The 20,276-nt window shown below is 39.6% G+C and overlaps 1 protein-coding gene across 1 annotated transcript in view; it reads right to left on the reverse strand.

Annotated features, from left to right (window-relative positions):
* The window catches only part of GREM2 (gremlin 2, DAN family BMP antagonist), a 41,388-nt gene extending 22,058 nt beyond the window's left edge, over positions 1–19,330 (reverse strand). The window contains exon 1 of the mRNA XM_027657211.1: positions 19,075–19,330. The gene's annotated coding sequence lies outside the window, so the exon portion shown is untranslated. The remainder of the gene's footprint in view (positions 1–19,074) is intronic.
* Between the last annotated feature and the right edge of the window lie 946 nt (positions 19,331–20,276).

The raw sequence follows: 20,276 nt of genomic DNA on the forward strand, positions 1-20,276 counted from the left end.
GAATGCAAATATTTGTCTAACCTCCCTTTCAAAACAGAGCATCAGAACCATAACAAAAGTTGGTCACCTATTTTGGCTATTGGACTCACATGGATTTTTGCCCTCCTTAGGTAAAAGCATAAGTTGTACATTCACATGATGTGGTAAGAAATGGAGTGATGTTGCTAAAACATGAACGAGAAAAACATAAGTTTTCAGGAGCATTCATTCAGCAGAAGGCTGAAACCTCATCTGACCAGGTGAACAGCACCTGTTCACTTGGTCAGATACTGTTTTTCAGATGAAGGCTTCAATGCCAAGGAGCACCAGCCTGTATCTCTGCCACTCAGTCAAAGGGTACAAACACCACAGTGACTAGCCATGAAAAGGGAACAGGCCTTATGCACAGAACCTGTGCATTAAGTTTCTCCCTTGTTACTGAAAAAAGGCATCTTCATTCTCCAAAAGTCTGGATGATTTTGAGAACCACGTGGGCTAAGGTCTTCCACTTAACTACAGTTGCATGTATGCAAGAATAAATGTAATATAATTAATAGTCAACAGACAGGACTAAGCTCTCATACAGGTATGGGCTCACATCATTTTAGTAATTAGGACTCTGATTGAAGAGAGCATCTTTAACCTAACACTGTAGAAGTTAAGCAAATACTTAATTGGCTTCCTGTATTCAGGTCTGAAAGTCTGAAGTTACCAGACCTTAGAAGAAAAGTATGATAATGTACCCTGCACACCAGCAAGTCAAAAGCACTAAGGAAAACACACTACCCAACTGTAATTAAAATTAAGAGATGGAAATTGGACGGCAGTCAGATAAGTTTGCAGTTTGGATCAGATGGTATTTAAACCGGGAAAGGAGTCTGACATCTTATATGTACAGCTCTTATTTTTAATCAATTTCCTCTACTGATGTTTATTCTTCCTAAAGGAAGCTGTAGGCTCTGTACTTCACTGACAGCTTTTTGTTAAATCAGCTTCCATACACTGTCCCCCTCCCCCAGTTTTATATAGTTTCTTGTGCATTGATGTCTCACAATGGTCATCACAGTAACACGTCCAACATGTCCCACAGTAGGACAAGAGACTCCTCTACACCTGAAAATTAAAAAAAAAAACCATATCCAAAAGCAGAAGTTAATCCAACTTATAGTTAAATCTCAAAAAAACCCCGATCAGTTCTACGGCCACCACACTCACTGATGGTATGCTGAGGACATTAAGAACAAATCAAGAGTCTATTTTTGGCCCTGAAAACATGGGTGCACAAATATAGAATGGAAAGGAGTAGCTTATGTACTAGTTCTGGGTACCCACACTGCAGGAAAGCCATGAAGCCCCTCTCAAGGGGAGGTGAAGAAGAAAAACAAGAACATTTATATACACAGAAACTATAACTCAATGTGGCAATACTGGAGTAATCAGGGATCTTCAATAAAGCAAAGTCCAGAGGAGTAACATTAATAGCTGTAAAATGCATAAAAGGCCATAGCAAAGAGTAAAACAATATGTTTTTGCTCTTCGTGGATTCAAATGCAACAATGTTAGTAAATAAGATTTCAGACAATATTCCTATTAGCAAGCACCATGATACAGATAGTAAGGCAGTAGTATTGATTTGCCTAAGTTTGTAAACTCATCATCAGAATTATTGAGGAGAAAGTGACGGAAAAGGAAAAGAAAAATCACTTCTACCATGGATTAGGTTAGATGAAATGATCCTAAGAAGCCGGAGGAGAGCCAGATGCCTTCTCAAAGTCCCTTTAATTCCCTTTTAAGTAAACAGACATACATATATTATATAGCACAACTATTATCCTCCAAAGAACCATCTTTTTAATAGGATTTCTTTTTTGCCTAGTTTTCTATCATCTCTCTTTCAGCTTCCTAGGCTTTTAGGTTTTGTTCTAGCTATCACAGAAATAAATCACTATTCTTTTGCTATGGGGTCACTAAACCACTACTCAAAGCCAACCTTATGTTTAACACACTGCAATATGTTAAATGCGAACCTACCAGGTTTATAACACAGATACTATCAGATGGTTCCAGAATTAAAGACTCAGTTTGACTTTTTTTGCTGTAGGTAGAATACATAACTTTTGTGTAACATTCCACTGTTGGCAAAAGAAGTCAAGATTTTGCAGAATGTCTTGGCTTTTACAAAATTTTAGTTAGTTAGAGGAAACATTCCCTTGCGTATTTTTTGAAGAAGATGAATGCAATTTAGAATTCATTAGAAAATGTTAGATTTCCTAAAACATATTGAAATACCCATAAAACACACAGAGGCCATTTTCCACATAAGGCTAATTTGGGGCAGTTTTAAACCATCTTTGAGGACTGACTTCAAGGTAGAGGAGTCAAAACTGCTTAATTAGACAGGATGGGTAGATGATAAGATGGAAATATTGTGCCATATCACATTTCTTCCTCACAGTCCCTTCGGAAACAGACTGACAGACGTACTGAACTAGAAGGTTGGCAGCAGCACCGCTGCTGCGACACCAGCTGATGGAGCAGCCAAATTCCACATTCTGAAACTGAATGGGGCACGTGAGTGGCTTCTCATCCAGACATATCAGAAAGACAGAACAGACCCACAAACAACCAGGTCCTTGAAGATCTGAGGCCAAGTGGAGAGGTTTGCACAGAACAAAACATCTGTAATGTCCTCATGACAGCAAACGCCCAAATTCCTCTCTATTTGTAATACCTGTAATTAACAGGTGTGGAATACTTTGTCAACAGCTGTTATCATAAAGCTATGGTATTTGTCCCACAAGCATAGCAATACCCTGTGAAGCTGTACCCACTGTCCAACGCTCCCTTTCCCACAGAGCACAACAAATAAATTAATGAGATTGCCCTCAAACAGAAATTGAACACACATTGGAATAGAATTCAAGTTTCCCATCTGCCTTCTTTATCCTACCAAAATTGAAAAAACAGTTTTGAAACTTGATTTACTTATTGTAGTTAATACTCTAAAATTAGCCTAGAGAATAAAGGCATCTCCTCAACATTTTCCCTATGAGAAACTGCTCCCTTACCTGGACATAGTCTAATATTTCTGATTACTTTAAAGAGGTGGGGTAATGTTGCAGTGTGTGGCTTACTAAAAGCCAGGAAAGAGTCATTCACCGAAGAGCAACCTGCAGTGCCGATATTATTTATCTATTTGATATTATGTACTGTTCTTATTTATTTACTGTTATTTAGTAACCATTTTACTGCTATTTCTGAGAGAAGCCAGTTGCTGTGGTATGTTTTTTAAACCAATGCTGTATTTATACTCTCTTGTAAACCAACGTAAAGCAATGACCAAGTGGGTATACGTACGTCCATATTCTAAGAAAAAGTACACTGCTCATTGCCAAGGAATTACCGTAGAACTGAACCAAAAGGGAAGTTTAATACAAGACAGAATCCTTAAACATATCAGTATGGCAGAGGATGAGAAGCATCTGCAAGGCTTTATGCACTAGTCAGTGCTGCAATGCTTTCTACTAAAAAAAGTTCCACACACCTGTTTACTGTGTTCTCTAAGCTAAGGAAAAAAAAATGGCAGGTGGGCAGATTCTCTGCAAATATGTATTTAAAAGTATTTCAGAGGCTTAATCTGACAAATACTGACTTCATTAAAGTGAAAAGAAAAAATAATATTTTAAATCAGTAGATATAATAATTTTACTCTGTGGGACTATCAATACAAAAATCCTTGAGGTTTAAAATATACAGTCATTCAAATCAGGTAAGGATCTGTCCTCAGGTTGACTCACTGATATTTGACACAGTTCAAGTGGACAAAAAAAGTACTGCTATTAAAAATACTTGATAAATTTAAAGGAAACAGCAAATGCTTACAGATAAATTATTGTGACAGATGACAGATGAAAAAAAGAAAAATAAACAAATCACACCAAAGAAATGTTTCAGAAAGTAATTTAAAATAATCAATTAACAACATTTATGTACACAGAATGTCTCGTAATTCCAATACAAATTATTTTTCATTTGTACTTAGTATCATGCTACTTCTGTAGTTATTTTTTATATCTGAAATTGTATTAAACTTTTAATTAATTAAAATTCATCTGACTATAAAGAGGAAAAAAAAGGACAAGGGAAGAGAAAACTCCACAAATTAATGTTTTCTGGCTAATGTGACACACCAAATAAATCCAGCCTAGTTAGTTCTAATCTAGGCTACAGCAGCCCTTGGCTTTACAAGAGCACCAGTATCTGAAAAGGTTCCATAAAACATAGCTAAAAAGGTATCCCCCAAAAGCCTGTAAGGCTGAACAAGTTCCCTCTTTTTAAAGACATCCAGCCCAGCAAAATTCTTTGGTAACTCAAGCCTTTCCGCTTTCTAACTTTTCTAGCAGAGCTACTCCACAAGCTCACATGGGACATCTGAGAATGGTTCAGTGTCCCATTATATGCCTTTCTAAGCAGTTTGAGCCTACAGTAATTTAGCATCAACACACCACAGGTAATTATCTTTTAACGTTCTCTTTTCCATGACCTTAGATATTGGGATCCAGTAAGAATTTAATGGAATACCCTTTTGGGTAAAATATTGAAGTAAGTGAAGAAGGAGAAAAAGCTGTAATACAACTTTTTGAGGGGAGAAAATGTAAAGAAATGAGGAGTTCTTTATGGCATGACTGCCATGCAATTCTAAAGCAACAAATATGTAAATGTAATTGGAATCACCCCATACTCCATTGATTTACACTCCTGACTTGAATCAAATTAAGATCTGATTAGGGTTTACTTCAGCGATACCAGACCATCTTGAAGATGCCAGAGATACCAGATCATCTGAAACCATGAGTTTGAGTAATGGTGACACATAACTGTTTTTTCTGAAGCTAATGGTAATTTTCCCACAATGTGTGCATTACTTGCTTGCTTCATAACACAAATGTCTTGTTTGGTAGTTTCCTGGCTGGAAGGACCTGGTTACTGCCAGTTGGCAGTACCAGGCAAATCATTTCAGCAAAGAAGGGCTGATCCTAATCTCTCCTCATGCAAGGCTAATACAGTATCAGTGAAGAATTCGGTATCTGTGTTCCTTTGTGTGCACAACTCCCAAATGAACTTTGGACTTGTAAAATTGGTTGTTATAAAGGACTTCTTCACCTTGAAGTAAAATCATGTTCAGTGATACTCAAAAGCATCTGCAAAATCCCAACAGTATCCCTGAAAGGCTCACCAACTCTGAACTGTGACATTCTGGCACCAGGGGCTGTTCCCTATATAAAGGCTTGACAGTAGAGGGAAGGGGGTAAAATGTGTCTAGCTGTACTTTGGATCTAATTACATCTTCTTATAGCTCCGAGGACCTTATCAGCTTTAGTTCCAGAGTGTAATTTAACCTATGCATTCAACCCTCATAGTGATCCTCTCCAGCCTGCAGTTAGACCTTTCTCCTTAGAGAGTGAAAATCTCAGTAGATACATCCAAAAGTGGAGCATTAAGCAGCATCTTGCAGCATTTCTTAAATTGTCTTCCCCCTTTTTCTTTCCAAACGCTTCTGCAGAAGCCTCCACTCATAAGATGCAGGGTTTTGTAAACACTCATTTCTTCAAAATTATCTGAAATTCAATTATTTCCCACACTGGCACACTGACTTATGTACACTTTAAGCCTAATCCCCAAAATCCTCCCTACTGGTAGTACAAAGAGTGCAGCTGTCTGCCTCACCTATGGAATTCATGATACCAGATATCTAATTTTTATGTTTTTCAACAGTCCTTATTACTCCTGAGAGTGCTGCCCGTACTGAATTATCTAGGTTGCTCAGTTTTACATTCAAAAACAGGTACTTTGGAAAACCAGGACTTGCACTTCCATTAGACTTTGCAGCTTAGTCTACAGAGCATGTCATTTTGATTGGAAGCCACCTAGGCAGGTGACCACAAAGCAGTTTACCTTAGCTATTAGTCACCTGCTTCTCTGCAAGCCTTATTAAATCCAGACTGTCAGGCTAATTTATCTTCACAGCTCCACATACTGAGCAAGGATCACACAAAATTTTTAGCCTTAGTAATGTTGAACAAAGTCTAAGCACTGTAAGAAAAAGGTTTAACACTACTTGCCCAAAAAGAAACAAAAAGTTTAGGGCTCCATGTTCACAAACTAGCACTCTAGGCATTGTTATTTGTAGAATTCCTTTGACCTTCATAACAGGCCAGTCTTCTGCATAGTGAAAATAGGCGGAAGGAAAGAAGGCAAAGGCTACTTTTACCCTCCACATATCTAAGCAGTGCCAGAGGGGCCAGATACATTTAGATTCTTCTTAAGGTACTCAGAGATTGTGCTGAAATTTCCAGAATAAAAGCAAAATGCTCCTTTCATTAATTTATGCATGAATCAAGGTTTTATTGCAAGTCATATATATATATGCAAGGTTGGGCTAACAGGCATATTTTAAGTAAAGGTTAATCTGATATGAGAAGGTGACCGAGACAGAGGGGCAATGTCGCTGTGGTTCTTGATTCCTGACTTTTTTTTTTTTTGTGTATGTGGTAAAATAATGCAATCCTATGAGCAAAAACAGTGTAAGAAAAAAATGGTTAAATATGTTGCGTTCCTCTTCCCACACACCTACTGTGTCCTGCAGAGCTGCCCAATGAACAGGAGCAAGCAAAATCTACGAATGTACAACCCTTCTCTTTGCAGACACTGGTGATTGCTGTTTTCAGCACAGATTCAAAACCATGCCAACATTCGTCTTTCTCCCTTTTCTCCTGCACATTCCTTTTGCAGGCCTCTTAACTACAACTCTGCATCAGAGCAATAGTTTTATGCCACAAGATGATCTGGAGAGAGACTGCTGCCTCAACATAGCATGGAGATGACTCAATAGTGACAAAGTAAATCATCCTTCAAAGGTAAGTCAAAAGTGAATAAGTAATTTTATCTGTCAAGAGTTAACATGCAATGAATACTTGTAAAGGTTACACAACATAAAATCAACTAGTGGTTAGACATGAGTTCACTCACATATGCTAACCAAGAAAGACTATGAAGGAATAAATCCCACTTGACTTCTTAATGAAAAGCCTTAACAACAGCAAGTTAAAAAACAGATTATATCTTAAGAGATTGTTGGCTTACAGCCAGATATCTTACAGTAAAGATGCATCAGGTAAGTATTTCTTAGGAATTGTGTTGAATTTCTACGAAAAAATACTTTAAAAAACAGTGAATGAGTGAGCAGAATAGTGTGCAATGAATAAAAGAAAATCCTCAAGCTGGTTAAAAATGCCCCAAACACTTGTTGAACCCACACACACTGTGAAGCCACAAACAGTCGGGAATTTAACTTCAGTCCACTGAAAAGCTTAACTAATTTTTGATTTCTGTCACTATTTGCATTTTTCTTTTTTTCAGTTACATTATCTGTTTGGATTTTTTTCTTGAATGTACTTTTCAAGTTCTCTTACAAATTTCTAGCATGGCATGGTATCTTTCCTGTAAACTTTGTGAATACATAGCTTATGGTGTTTAAAACATTCTATTTAATGAAAAGAAATTAAGAATCCTGCTAAAATGTGCAAGTAGCAGTTGTATATTCTGAAATCCAGGTTCTAAGTATACATCCCTTAAATTTTCCTAACTCATTGAATAAATAGATCCTTTGAGGTTTACCAGATAAATTTTAGATTACTCAGGCTATCCGAAGGATGCTGCTCCGTGCAACTGGAGCTGAAAGTGCATTTATCTTGCTATAAATAAGGTGACTCTTAAAGAATGAAGTTCAGAAGTGTTAATGTCAACTCTTTAGTGGATGTATCTTTGATAGGGTAACTCCATATCTCAAAGTACCTAAGCTAGTCTAACTTAAATTTGAAATTAATTCTGACCTTTATAATATGTGCAAGTCAGGAAAAGCTGATGGAATAATTTCAGAATTATGTTTTATCATAAAACTAAGTAGGTAAAAAGCTATTTGAAAGTTACCATTTAAATATGGTGTTGACTCAGAATTACCCTCAAAATCATACAGAGTAAAAGGTATAACTGAAATGTTCCAGAACAATCTATGTATGGAATTATTCAGTTAATCAGAAGAAAATCCTCTCTTCCCTACTTTACAGTACTTAGGTTTAGATATGGTGCTTCAAAAGAGAAAAGTGCAAGGGCAATTAGCAGTTGTTGTCTCATTCTTTTACTACAGTAAAATCGTATTTTACAGGTATGGATGGCCTTGTGTAAATCATAAACAAAAGCTTTGGATGTTCCAGGTTACAAATCTTAAATAATGAAGATAGAAGAGCAATGCACACTTGGCTGAAATTCCCACTATATAGAAGGCATGGGGGGTTTTAAGTGTAACAGTAGATTTGCATTGTCTTCAAGTAATACACTGTTCTACTTCTCTGCGCAGGAGTTAATCTAATCCAGTGTGTGCAAATCCACATTAGAATTCACATCCTTATAGGTTTTATGGAAAAGCAAAACAACTAATTTTTTTTTTTTTTGCATCTACACATAAGGCCATAGCTACCTCTTTTAGATATTATTCATACTTGCTTATGTGAGAAGCACCTTAGCTTTTTAAAATGTTTTTTAAAAAGTGTTCAATGACAGTAACAGTTTTTACAACTCATAAAGTGACCCATAAGGTTCTGTTCAAACAATAACAGCATTATACAGTCACTGAATGGATGAGGTTGGAAGGTTGGAAGGGACGTGCCAGTCCAATCCCCTTGCCACGGCAGGGACACATTACATTACACCAGGTTTCTCAAAACACCATCCAACCCGACCTTGAACATTTGCAGTGATGGGATATACAAAGCTTCTCTGAGCAACTTATTCCAGGGTCTCACCACCCTCGTTAGCCCATGTCATTGTTCAGAAAATTTGGGAATGCTGGTCTTTGGGTTGTCTCTTAAATAGCAATATTCTCCAAAGATTTTCCACACTTAGCTACTATGCATGTGTATCTAGATGACTAAGGCCACCCAGTTCTAACAGGATTTTCAAGACACTAAGGAGTCTGCACCCATGAGCCTTTTCAGCTAGAGGACATAAAGTGTTTTGAACACTTAGTCAACATTTACAGCACCATTTCTGAGCCAGTTTCCCATATGTGTTGAGTGTATGCCATTTTAGACATGCCAGAGGCCACAAAGAAAGGCTGAAACAGAATTAAGACACAGCCTAGTGGCCAGAAGCAGAGCCAAGGGCAAGATGATCCTTTCAGTATAAGTTTAGACCTATGCCTAGCTAATGATACCACATGGGCATAACTACAGGCAGCATAACAAAGCAGGGATACCTTCTGGACCATTAACACTTTGTCCTGCTTTTTGCAGGGATAGAGATAATTTTCTTCACAGTAGCTGTGAAGAAACACGGAGATGTTTTAGTTATTGCCAAGCAGCACTTGGACAGCATCAAGGCCTTTTCTGCCTGCTTCTCGTCCTACCCCACTAGAGAGAAAGCTGGGGGTGTACAAGTTGGGAGGGGACACAGGCATGACATCTGACCCCAACTGACACAAGGGATATTCCAGACCATATGGTGTCATGCTTAGCATATAAAGCTGGTAGGAGAAACGTTCAGAGTGATGGCGTTTCTCCTCCCAAGTCACCGTTCCCTGTGACGGAGTCCAGCTTTCCTGGGGATGGCTGAACACCTGCCTGCCCATGGGAAATGGTGAATGAATTCCTTGTTTTGCTTTGATTGCACATGCAGCTTTTGCTTTCCCTGTTAAACTGTCTTCATCTCAACCCACAAGTTTTCTCACTTTTATTCTTCTGATTTTCTCCCCAGTCCCACCAGGGAGAGGAATGAGCAAGGGGCTGTGGGAAGCTTAGCTTCCAGGTAAGGTTAAACCATGACACACATTTAAGAGACTATTAGATTCTGCCACCTCAAAGAAATTGATCATGCATTGAAATCGAAAGGCCATCACAGAAGCTTTAGTAAAGGTTTACAATCAGTATGAATACAGTACTTATTTAAAAGCAAAACTGAAGCATGATTCTCACCTAAAATAATATACCAGCACTGCTGTGTGACTAACTGCCATATACGTTATCATGCATCCAGAAGTTCAGTCAATAGTGTATCTGTTGCCCAAATTAAGACATCAGTCTCAATCATGGTAAGCCAATTTTCAAATGTTTTTAAAGAAAAAATAAATATATTGGGGAAAAAATCTAATTTGGAGCACTTCATAACCAAAGAATCTTCAATTACAGTTCATTTTTATTGAGAAAATAATCTTCTCTTTAATTAATGTGTCTAACCATTTGTATTCTAATGTGACAATAAAAAGCAACTAATTTTGGGTTGTTTCGCAAACAGTAACAATAAATGTAAACCTATGATAAATACAATGACCAGTACGCTTCAATATTCTTAACAAATATATCTAAATTTTGGTGTGTGGAGGAGAAAATCAAACAACAAGCATGGCATTAGCATCTCAAACTCCCTAGATTTTACGCATTCCGATAAAGTAACAGCTTAAGTCAATCATGTTGACTGTTACCCGTTATTTATATGAGTAAATGAAGCTGGTGTCTAAGTGGGGAGATGAACTGACAATTTGTTCATAACGGGACAAACTGCAAGCACTCTGATTGTAGTCTATCTACATGGATGAAGCTAAGCAGAAGAGCCAAAATAGGCAATACTCCCTTTTACCCAATAACAAAGGAAGATAGAGATTTCTTCAATCTGCAGGTGAAGTTGCTGAGGACGGATCTGCAGAAGAACTGGCCCCAGCTATGGCCAGAAGCCTGGACTGCCATTGGAGTTAGATACACAGCAGTCTCGTTCAAGATAGGAAACCCTTGGTGTAGACTTCTCATCCATGCATTTGTAGTTCTATTGCCTGAACAGATCATCTAAAACCAGAGTAAAAATTCCCAGTAACAACAACTCAGCTGGCTGGGAAAGGTCATCTCCAGTGATTTCATAGACCTTTAAAGCCCATTTTGTGTGGGAGAGGAATGCAGGAGAGGTAAGACTATTCCTGTACAGCACAAGTGTGTTGAACAGGATGAGATAGATTACTTCAGACTCAAGTTTATCTCATGCAGGTTAGGAGTTCACGTTCACATCTTACACAAACAGGAGAAGAAATGAGTGTTTTGGGGTGACTTCATGGGTAGCATACAAATACATAAAAATTCATTAAAAGAGTGACCTTTGCTTTTTAGCAATTTAAGAAATTTCATAATTGAGAGGAGCATGGAAATTAACTAATTTCCCTAATCACCTATTTATCAAATAAATTTATTACCTTATACATCGTGAACAGCTTACAGTAGTAGTTTCCATAATCAACAGTGACTTCATCCTGCAGTTACTACTAATAACCAACACAAGGTGGGAATAATCCATTGGATTTTTGTGGTGCTCAGAAGCACACAGTGAGTAGCTGCCCACTTTTTCAAGAGATCTGCCAGTTTGGCGGTGATGAAAAAATTTACAAGATAGCTTGTGTATTGCACTGTAATTATGCACTCCCCTCTACTCCTAATATTTAAAAAAAAAAAAAAATTGCTGCACGCATTTCATACCAAAATTACTTAATTCTATTTTACTGATTTGTAAGCAGCACTTGTGACCATGTAAAAATGACCTCTTAACATGTACTTAGGAATGGAAAGTCATCCCTGTGGCCTTTTCTTTCTCCAGAATTCATTCTCTACTTGAAACATTGGCCAAGGCACAAATAAACAAACAGTAAATACAAGACTGGACTGCCATTGCTTCTCAAGAGTAAAGCCTGCCAATGCCAGATATGGATCCAGACACATTGCTGGTTTTACCTCTTCCAGAATAACTTTTCCAAGGAGCTACACCCTTGTCTAGCTTGCTCAAATTCTAAAAATCGCTGTTTATGACTGTGGCTGTAATACTTGACCTAACCAGAAGTGCCAGGAATCAAACCACAGTCTTTGGAAAGCAACAGGATCCATAAGCTTATGGACTCCTTATTTTGACAGACCATGCTACGAGATTCCCAATCCTAAGCCGCCTGAGATGGCTATGCCAGGACAACAGTTCAGATTCCACAAATCACATCCATATTGTCAAGTCTTTCAGCGTCTGGTGTAGTTTTAAATGAACACCAAATCTGTTTGTCGGATAGCGTCTGAACTGCTAAATAAATAGTGATAAATTTCCTAATACTACTGGGCAGAGTGTTCCTGCAAGTACAACGTGTGTTTATCAGCTTCCCACTGAGCTAGCATTGACTTTCAAATTTCCTTTAATCTTATTATAGTAAACATAGTACAGCTCTCTGGCAAACAAGAGGAACATTCTTCCTGTAATATCATATGCTTCTTTTAAAGAAACCTTAGAGATGTCCAGAAAAGAATTAGGCTCAACTTGGAATAACACAATAAATTTGTTTCCAAAGAAAGAATTTTTATACAAAATTATATTTTTATACTGAAAAAACCCCGAGGCTATTTTTAAAAAGAGAAGACTGGCAATTTCTGATAGGTACTCAAAATAGTGTTCACATGTATCACATTTTTAAAGTCAGCTATTGAAATACCAACATAAAAACATTTTTCTAGTTGGAAGCAGTCTACCTGAGTTGAAGGATAAAGTAACTGGAATTTTGGATGTAGAATTCAAAAAATAGTAGACTGTAGTTTGCCTAGGAGCTCTTTCAGTGCTCCTTTGAGAAGAAAGAACATCAAGTGCAGACAACTTTTTTTAAAAAAGTGGATAAAGAAAACAAAATGGTATCTATATAGTATGATTTTTATTTAAAGTTTCTCTTCATTTGAGACAAATTTGTGGTAGACAAAGGTGGGATTTGTTTTACAGTTAGAAAAACCAAAAAAATCTCGATTGAGTTGTAAAATAACTTTGTGTAAGTAACTGAAGGGACTTTGGTAACCTGAGAGCAAGACAGGTGGCATAAACTAGCACAATTTCCAATTGTGTTCATTTGTCTTGTTTGCTTTAGGGTTTCCATAGAAGAAGAAAAGGATCATTGCATATAACAAAAATAGCACACAATGGTGATATTTTCATATATCTTCTGTGATTCTTGAACAAAATAATTAATTTTCCTAATAATCAGTTTCTGTGACATTTGAATCTTCAACTACACTTAAGAAGTCACAAGTTCTGAGCTGTGACTTTCCTGAAGGCTCAGCTTCAGTAAGGAATGGAAGTATTAAAGTGGCAGATCAACAGTCTTTCCCTAGCTACATGGAATCCAAGTTGCTTACAATTTGTTTTAGTTTGCAAGTAGGCACTCTTAAGACTATCTCAGTAAAAGCTGTTCTCACTGAAAGATCAGACAAAGTTTCCATAGACTTCATTAATGAAGAATATAGACCAAAGTCAACAAACATGCTTAGTACAAATCCATCGTGTGTAGTAATCCGAAAGGTGTCAGCCAGAGAACAAATTAAGTTGAAATACAAGCGATAGCCATCTCTCTCTTTATTAGGAGACTTTATTGGATGCATCCATTAAGTCATGCAACATTATTCCCTCTCTTCTTTGCCTGTCAACTTCCTCTTATTCCTCTCAAAGGACATTAAGCTCCAAGTTATTTTGACGGAACAGGAACTGACAACGATAGATGGATCATAACAAAAAACATGCCTAGAGCGAGGATGTCTGACATCTGAGAGCTGGGATGTTTTCCTGTTTGGATAGAAGCTCTGACCCACTATTTACACCCCTATCCCAAGCTCTCCCACATATTTTTAAATGACAACTTTCCAGATGTTATCTGTATGGAGACTGGCCAGATTTATGGGCAGGATCCTGCTTAACTCTAAGCCAAACTAGTGTTTTGGCCTCACTGGAAATGAGATTAGGTCTGAGATTTGCACCAGGAAAAAACCCTGCCATTTCATGCCAGAAACGGTCATGCAGAATTTTTACAATGTTGTTTATTTTTTTGTTAGCACTACTGCAAAATATCAGGTTATTTAGCATTATCATAATAGCACTTAAGCAGGGTAATATGATAGACTAGACATGGCTGGACTCCACAACAAAACTGCACATAAATGGAGAAGGGCAACTAGTTCGCATCTAGATCAGCTCAACACAGTTTTCCAACTCTAGTAAGTGTTTGTACAGGACAAGGTCAACAAAGTGTTCTGCATGAGCTGTAAAAATGTTGTTTCCAAGTTTTAAGAGATGTTAAAAATTCAGCAAATTTTTAAGATTTATTGCTGTTAAACCAACAGTCTGATGTTGTATTTGTGCACTGCCCATCACACTCAATAAAAACTGTTTCCAAAATGAAATTTGGAGGGTAAATAATATATTTTCCTTTCCCAGTGTACTTTACTTCCCCCACTTCCTTAACACAAAAGAGACAGAAAAAAAATCTTTATGAGTCTTTCTCTATTTGAAGGTATCACAGTTTTAATTTCCTTAAGTTTCATTACAAAGTATGGTTTATTAAAATACTCTCTTCCTAAACAATGATGACTTTAAAACTATCTGGAATAAGATGTAAATTTACCATTTTCCTTTCTCTGAAAAAAGCTTGTAGTAAAGACAGTAGCATGCATATTTCCATATACAACATACCTTTACAATATAAATAATTCTATATGGCAGAGCAGTCTATATGAAAAACTGACCTTAGGAAATTCCCCTTACTCTTGTGACTAATCTAAAATACATCATTATAACTCTTAGAAATGTTATGTAAACATCAACAAAGAAAAAATATTCAGAATCTCATAGATAAGTTAAGCCCAGAAGAAAAAAAATAACATTAAAAGTAGGTGCTGTAAGATGACTTTTTGAGAAAGACAGGTTACAACTGAAGTTGCCATGATTGTATCACACCAGATATTGAAAGACAGATTGCCCTCTGTTTCAATGTCCTGGAGCGAAACAGATTTTTATGGTCTTCTTCCCTTTCTGAAACAGGCATCAAAAATCTTCTTTAAAATGATAATAAAAGGCTTAATGCACTGAGAACAAGAAATACCATGGTTCCAAGTGACATATCATCATCTACACAACTCATGCTAAAATCTATACTTCATCCCACAGAGAAGCTATGCCTTGAAATAAGGTTTGAAGTAGACAACCTCTAGCTATAGGAATACAGTCATGTGAGAAGGAAATGCTCTCGTTTCTCACTTCCTGTTCTTCCAAATAGCACAACATTTTCTGTGATTTAAAAGCAGTCTTGGAGCAGTCACAATGACTCAAAACAAGAAGAATCTTTGTATCATTCACACTATACACACGCAACCCTATCACTTCCATCATGATCCTGTGAAAATGTATGTAAAACTGAAGAGTTGGTAAGAAGTCCAATTTTTGCAGCAAGGACAACTGTCTTCTATTACCAAGTGAGAAAAGGACCTGATCCCTCACTAAGGATGACAAGGATCTGATCCCTGATTGCTCCTATAATATATTTTCTAGTAAGAAATGCTTTCATTCAAGAGATACCTGTTTATAATTAACAGAATCATTTTTCTATTTAAAATAGTTTTTCCCAAAGAAGCAAACTAAAGAAAAACATGAAACTGTAAGAAGCCAGACAAATCACCAAGCAACAGAGAATGGAAAATTTTTCTCATTACAGTGAAATCAGCAGAAAAAAAAGTTTACCATGTTTTAATCAAACTTCAAGTTTTAAGTGGATGTCTCTAAACATCTCCCTGGGCATCATACATTTCCACCTGCCTGGGGCAAGTGGACTGGACTCCAGGGTCAGAGCATGATTCCCATCATGTGCTGGGACCCAGGAAACATCTCCACAGATGGAACCTCATCCCAAGCGATTCTTCTGGTGCTTTGCAGGAGATGTAGTCAGCCACGATGCTGTACCCAGGGAACATGGAGCAGCACTTCTAAATGACAGTTTTAAAGTTTCAAGCCAGCATTTCTCACCACTTCCACACAAAACAAGGAATATAAACAGCCTTATGGACCTTTGTATACAGACAGGCTACGGCCAGTTACAGGCAAATATGAAGCAGCAGCTGACAAGCACATCTAGCAGACAAGCACAAAGCTGCACTATCCAAAGCTCCCACTCAAAAAGTAGTCCACTCTCACATGCCAGGCTACAAAAAAAAAAAAAATTAACCATCCTCATTTTGAACTGAAGAGATCTCAGTGTGAGTGTATACAAACAGGACAGTCATAGTTAACACATATGTGAGCAGTGGTGCAAGAAGCAGGAACTAGCCCAAGCTCCTGGGAAAGATGGTTAGTATTGGCTTTAGATGGTGCACTGCACCAGAACTAGCATGCTGCAAATGGACCATGTCTATTTTAACAGCTAGCACAGTCTAACAGGAACAGACAGGCAGAGCAAAACATTTAAACACAGAAGATACCGTATGTATTTTATAGGGTTTTACTTCAGGTTAGCTCTGATCTGCTTCCACGGACTGTATTTCCAGCAGTGACTCAAGCACATCTTCTAGTTTAGATTCATCTTAAAGGAATTCAGCTGGCCCACTATGAGGTATATGGAGATGGACAATAAGTGGGAACAACTGGAGGAAGGGCATCAAAAGCCCACTCCCGACATGAACCACAATGCTAATATAAATGCACAACCACACTCATGAGCATCTGCGAGTGAAGGGAAAGACCTTTTTGTGCTGCTCTTTAAGATACCTCTTCAGATGTCAGTAAAGCTGCACAGTAACTGCTCAATTGTTACTAAGTGACTTGAACTGCTCATTGAAATAATGCCAACTCAAGCATCAGAAACAGGTGAACACCAATTTACCAATTTCAAATTGGAATTTACCAGTTTCTAATGCTTGGGTTAGAATTATTTTAATGTAAATTCAGCAGTAGTGTAAAGAACTACGAAACTGAGCAGTTGGAATTGGACCGGTTACCAAATTTATTACACAAGACCACAACAGGATTATTTACTACAAAAGATGATGATCTGGATCTACAAGATTTACACTTTCATAGGCATTGACAAATGGTGACTGAAACCAAGCAACTTCCAATGTATTGACAGAGTTCAGCGGGTATTTCAGATATTTTACCCTCATTTGATACTAAGAAAAGAAACAAAAATTTCCACAGTTTAATTCTTAAAGTTCTCACACATTGTTCTATTCCACACTGAAAGTCATGTCAAAGGATAAACAGAAAGAAACTAGTTCACCTAAACCAATCATCTCAAAATCTAGGGTTAATGGCATTTATTTTTGTGCCACCTTTGTAGAGGTCTTACTGATGCTTCTCACTGACACATCTTTCACTTACTTATCATGCTGCAATGGAAGGCTAAGCAAACCTTGCTGCTACCAGACACACCTCCTCCTTGCACACAATAGCTCTGCACGAACAGCGGGCTGCAACAGAGGTGAGAAGGCAAAATTCTACTTGCTAGGTTTCTTGCTCATCCTACAAAAGAGATTTATTAAACTAGTCCACTCTCTCCAGCTGCATAGTAATCATGCACAAATGTTTAGAATTTAGGACTTCTTCGATGCAGCCAAGGATGCACCTCTTGGATGACAGCAGTTCACGAGGACCATGCAACAAAAGTGAGAGAGAGAGACCTTGTTTAGAGCCTGAACACTGAGACAGCACCCTCATGTCCTGGTTCTCAGTAATAAGCACACTGCTGTTCCTTACTTCTACTCAATTATTTTCTCAAAGCATTTTTTTAAAATCTTAGAGTAGTATTCTTCTTCAGTTTTTGAAAGAAATGAAGAAAGATCAGCCTGAGAACCAAGAACCAAATTTTGCAAGTGAACCATCTGCATTAAAACACATCAAGCATTTTAAGCAAGCGCTTCAGGCTGTGCGTACTTCTTTAAGTTCAAGCAACAAACTAATCCCCTGAGGGAACGTAGTATCTGTATTGAATTGGCACTGGTGGGAAGACAAACTTTGATATGAATGTTGATTTCACCCTGTGTAGCAAGAATTAGCCTTGATGCAGCCTGATAACCAGCTTGCTAACTGAGGCTCTGAGTTGATATTGCTTGGTCTTGCACCTGCTGCTTCGTAATTCTTGGAAGGATTGTGGGATTCATAACCTGGCACTTTTTCTCAGGGAATCTCTATCGTGGCTATTTGTTGGGCTGAAGTTCACCAGACTCTACGTATTGGGCTTTTGTTCTGTTTATTTCTCCTCTTTCAGAGAAAAAAGAGGTTTAAGTTGTTATGAGTTGTTAATTTTGTCCTCAAAAATCCACCAAAGTTATATAACCACTTTCACAATAGCATGCTAAAAATAAGAGCTGTTCAGCCAAATGCCTCTGCAATTTTTTATAAGACCTGTGACTCCAATTCTGCAAGACCTGTAGAAGCGCAAATATTTCCTCAGCCTTAGCAGAAAGTCAAGCAGGAGCTCCTTGTGAGACAGACACGGGTTTGTATTATTATAATCCCGAAGTGCAAGGGAGGAAAAAAACCAGTGTATGTATACACACACGTATATTTCCAACTCATGACTTAAAGTAATGCTATTCGCTCTTGGAGTTGATCCCTCGTCGGGTTTCATAATCACAAACCATCATTAACCCAAAGCAAAGAAAGAAAGGTACAAAGGGGCACAGGTTTCAAGCACGAGCTTATTTTTTTTTCCCGTTGTTTGTGGGTTGTTTGGGGTTTTTTTTCCCTCCTTTGGGAGGCAGCGTGAGGACGCGACTCACGACGCTCCAAATCCAGAGAGAGCCATCCAGGTAACTTCCCAGGACGCTCGGAGCAAGGCACCCAGACCCCTTCGCCGCCGGCTCTCGCTAGTTTCGTTCTGCGCCCCTGCAAACGCCCCGCGGGCGGGGTGGCGGGACGCGCTGCTCCCCGCCGGGGCGTCCGGCTGCCGCGGCCGGGGATCCCCGCGCGGGGACGGGCACGGGCGCGGCGGGAGCCGCGAGGGGCGCGGTGCGGGACGGCGCGGCGGGGCTGCGGCGGGCGGAGCGGCCCCGCGCTGTCAGCACCACCGCGCCCGCCGGCCCCGCTGCCCGTCCACGGAGGGGCGGTAAGAGGGCAAGAGAGGAGGAGGAGGAGGAGGAGGAGGAGGAAGAGGAAGGGAGCGATTCGGCCGCAAGAGGAGCGGTGCTGGGCCAGGGCGCTGGGCGACCCCCGGCTGCCCCATACCTGCACGGAGGCGAGGAAGGGTCCGCAGCGCGGACCGCAGCGGTCCGTCCGCCGGCTATAGATCCCAAGGGGCGATGAAGCCGGGTGGCGGTCCCCTCCCTCTGCCGCTGCCGCTGGTGCTGGTGGCGGTGGTGCGAAGCCTTCGCCGGCTGCAGACGCCCATAGGCGCTCGGTGGGGCCAGCGGTGCGCGGAGAGAGCGAGGCGGCTGTGCCGGTCCCAGCGGCTGCGGGGAGCGCGGCACTGGCTCCGCGCAGTCACTGCCCGAGGAGAGGATCAAGGCCCCGCTTTCGATTGGCTCCGGTGGCCAAACAGCTCACACCGGCCTGCCCGCCCGCCGCCTCCCGACCGCCTCCCCTCCGTCGCCCCACGCGCTCCGCTCCGGGCGGCCCCGCTCCTCCCTGCCGCCCGACGGCTTCCCAACCTGGGAAGCATACCCGTTCTTTTCCTCACCCCCCCCCCCATCCTCTGCCCCGCTTCCCTAAGACGACGTCCAATCCAGGGCCCTTTGTTTATGTAGGGGCATTCTCACCCTGGATCTCGCAAAACACACTCCTTCCCTTCGCATCTTCCTCCTTGGGCTGAAGGACCTCCAGCTTTAAGCGTTCGTGACATCTTGTGTCATGCTCAATATTCAGACACGTTTGTTCTCTGACCATTTAAAAAAATATCCCGAGCTGGTAAAATTAAAAGCATGCAGCGCCTTATCACCTGAGGGCTAAGTCTGAGGTAGGACAAAGCATTCTTTGCCTGAGTTGAGTTTGCTTTTCTTACCTTGTTTGGGTTCCTAGACCCAGCTGGGTTAACTACACGTCAAATCTTGGCATGCACAGAAAATAGAATCAGGATGCTAAGCCTCCTCTTCCTGAATCTCAGGTTATTCAGTCACAGCAGCTGTGGTTGTCATTCCTTGGTGCATCATTGATGTTGGTATTCCTTTTGCTCAGGATGACTTAAGTGACCTGTTGAAAAGGATTCGACATCTCCTGCAGATGTGCTGTAGTCTTAAGTCAAGTCTTAGACCTGTCTTCTGGGCAAAATGGCAAGCCTTTGGTTTCAGTATGACCCTATGTTTAAACAAGATACAGTTGAACCAGATAAATAGGTCCTTTGGGTTTTCTCAGTGCAGGAAGATGTTGTAATATTTCCAGTAAACATGTTGGCAAAATTTCTTATTGAAATTTGGGAGAATAAAATAATAAGC

The sequence above is a fragment of the Corapipo altera genome, unplaced genomic scaffold, assembly GCF_003945725.1.
Source record: "Corapipo altera isolate COAL_440 unplaced genomic scaffold, ASM394572v1 2c, whole genome shotgun sequence".
Taxonomy (NCBI): domain Eukaryota; kingdom Metazoa; phylum Chordata; class Aves; order Passeriformes; family Pipridae; genus Corapipo; species Corapipo altera.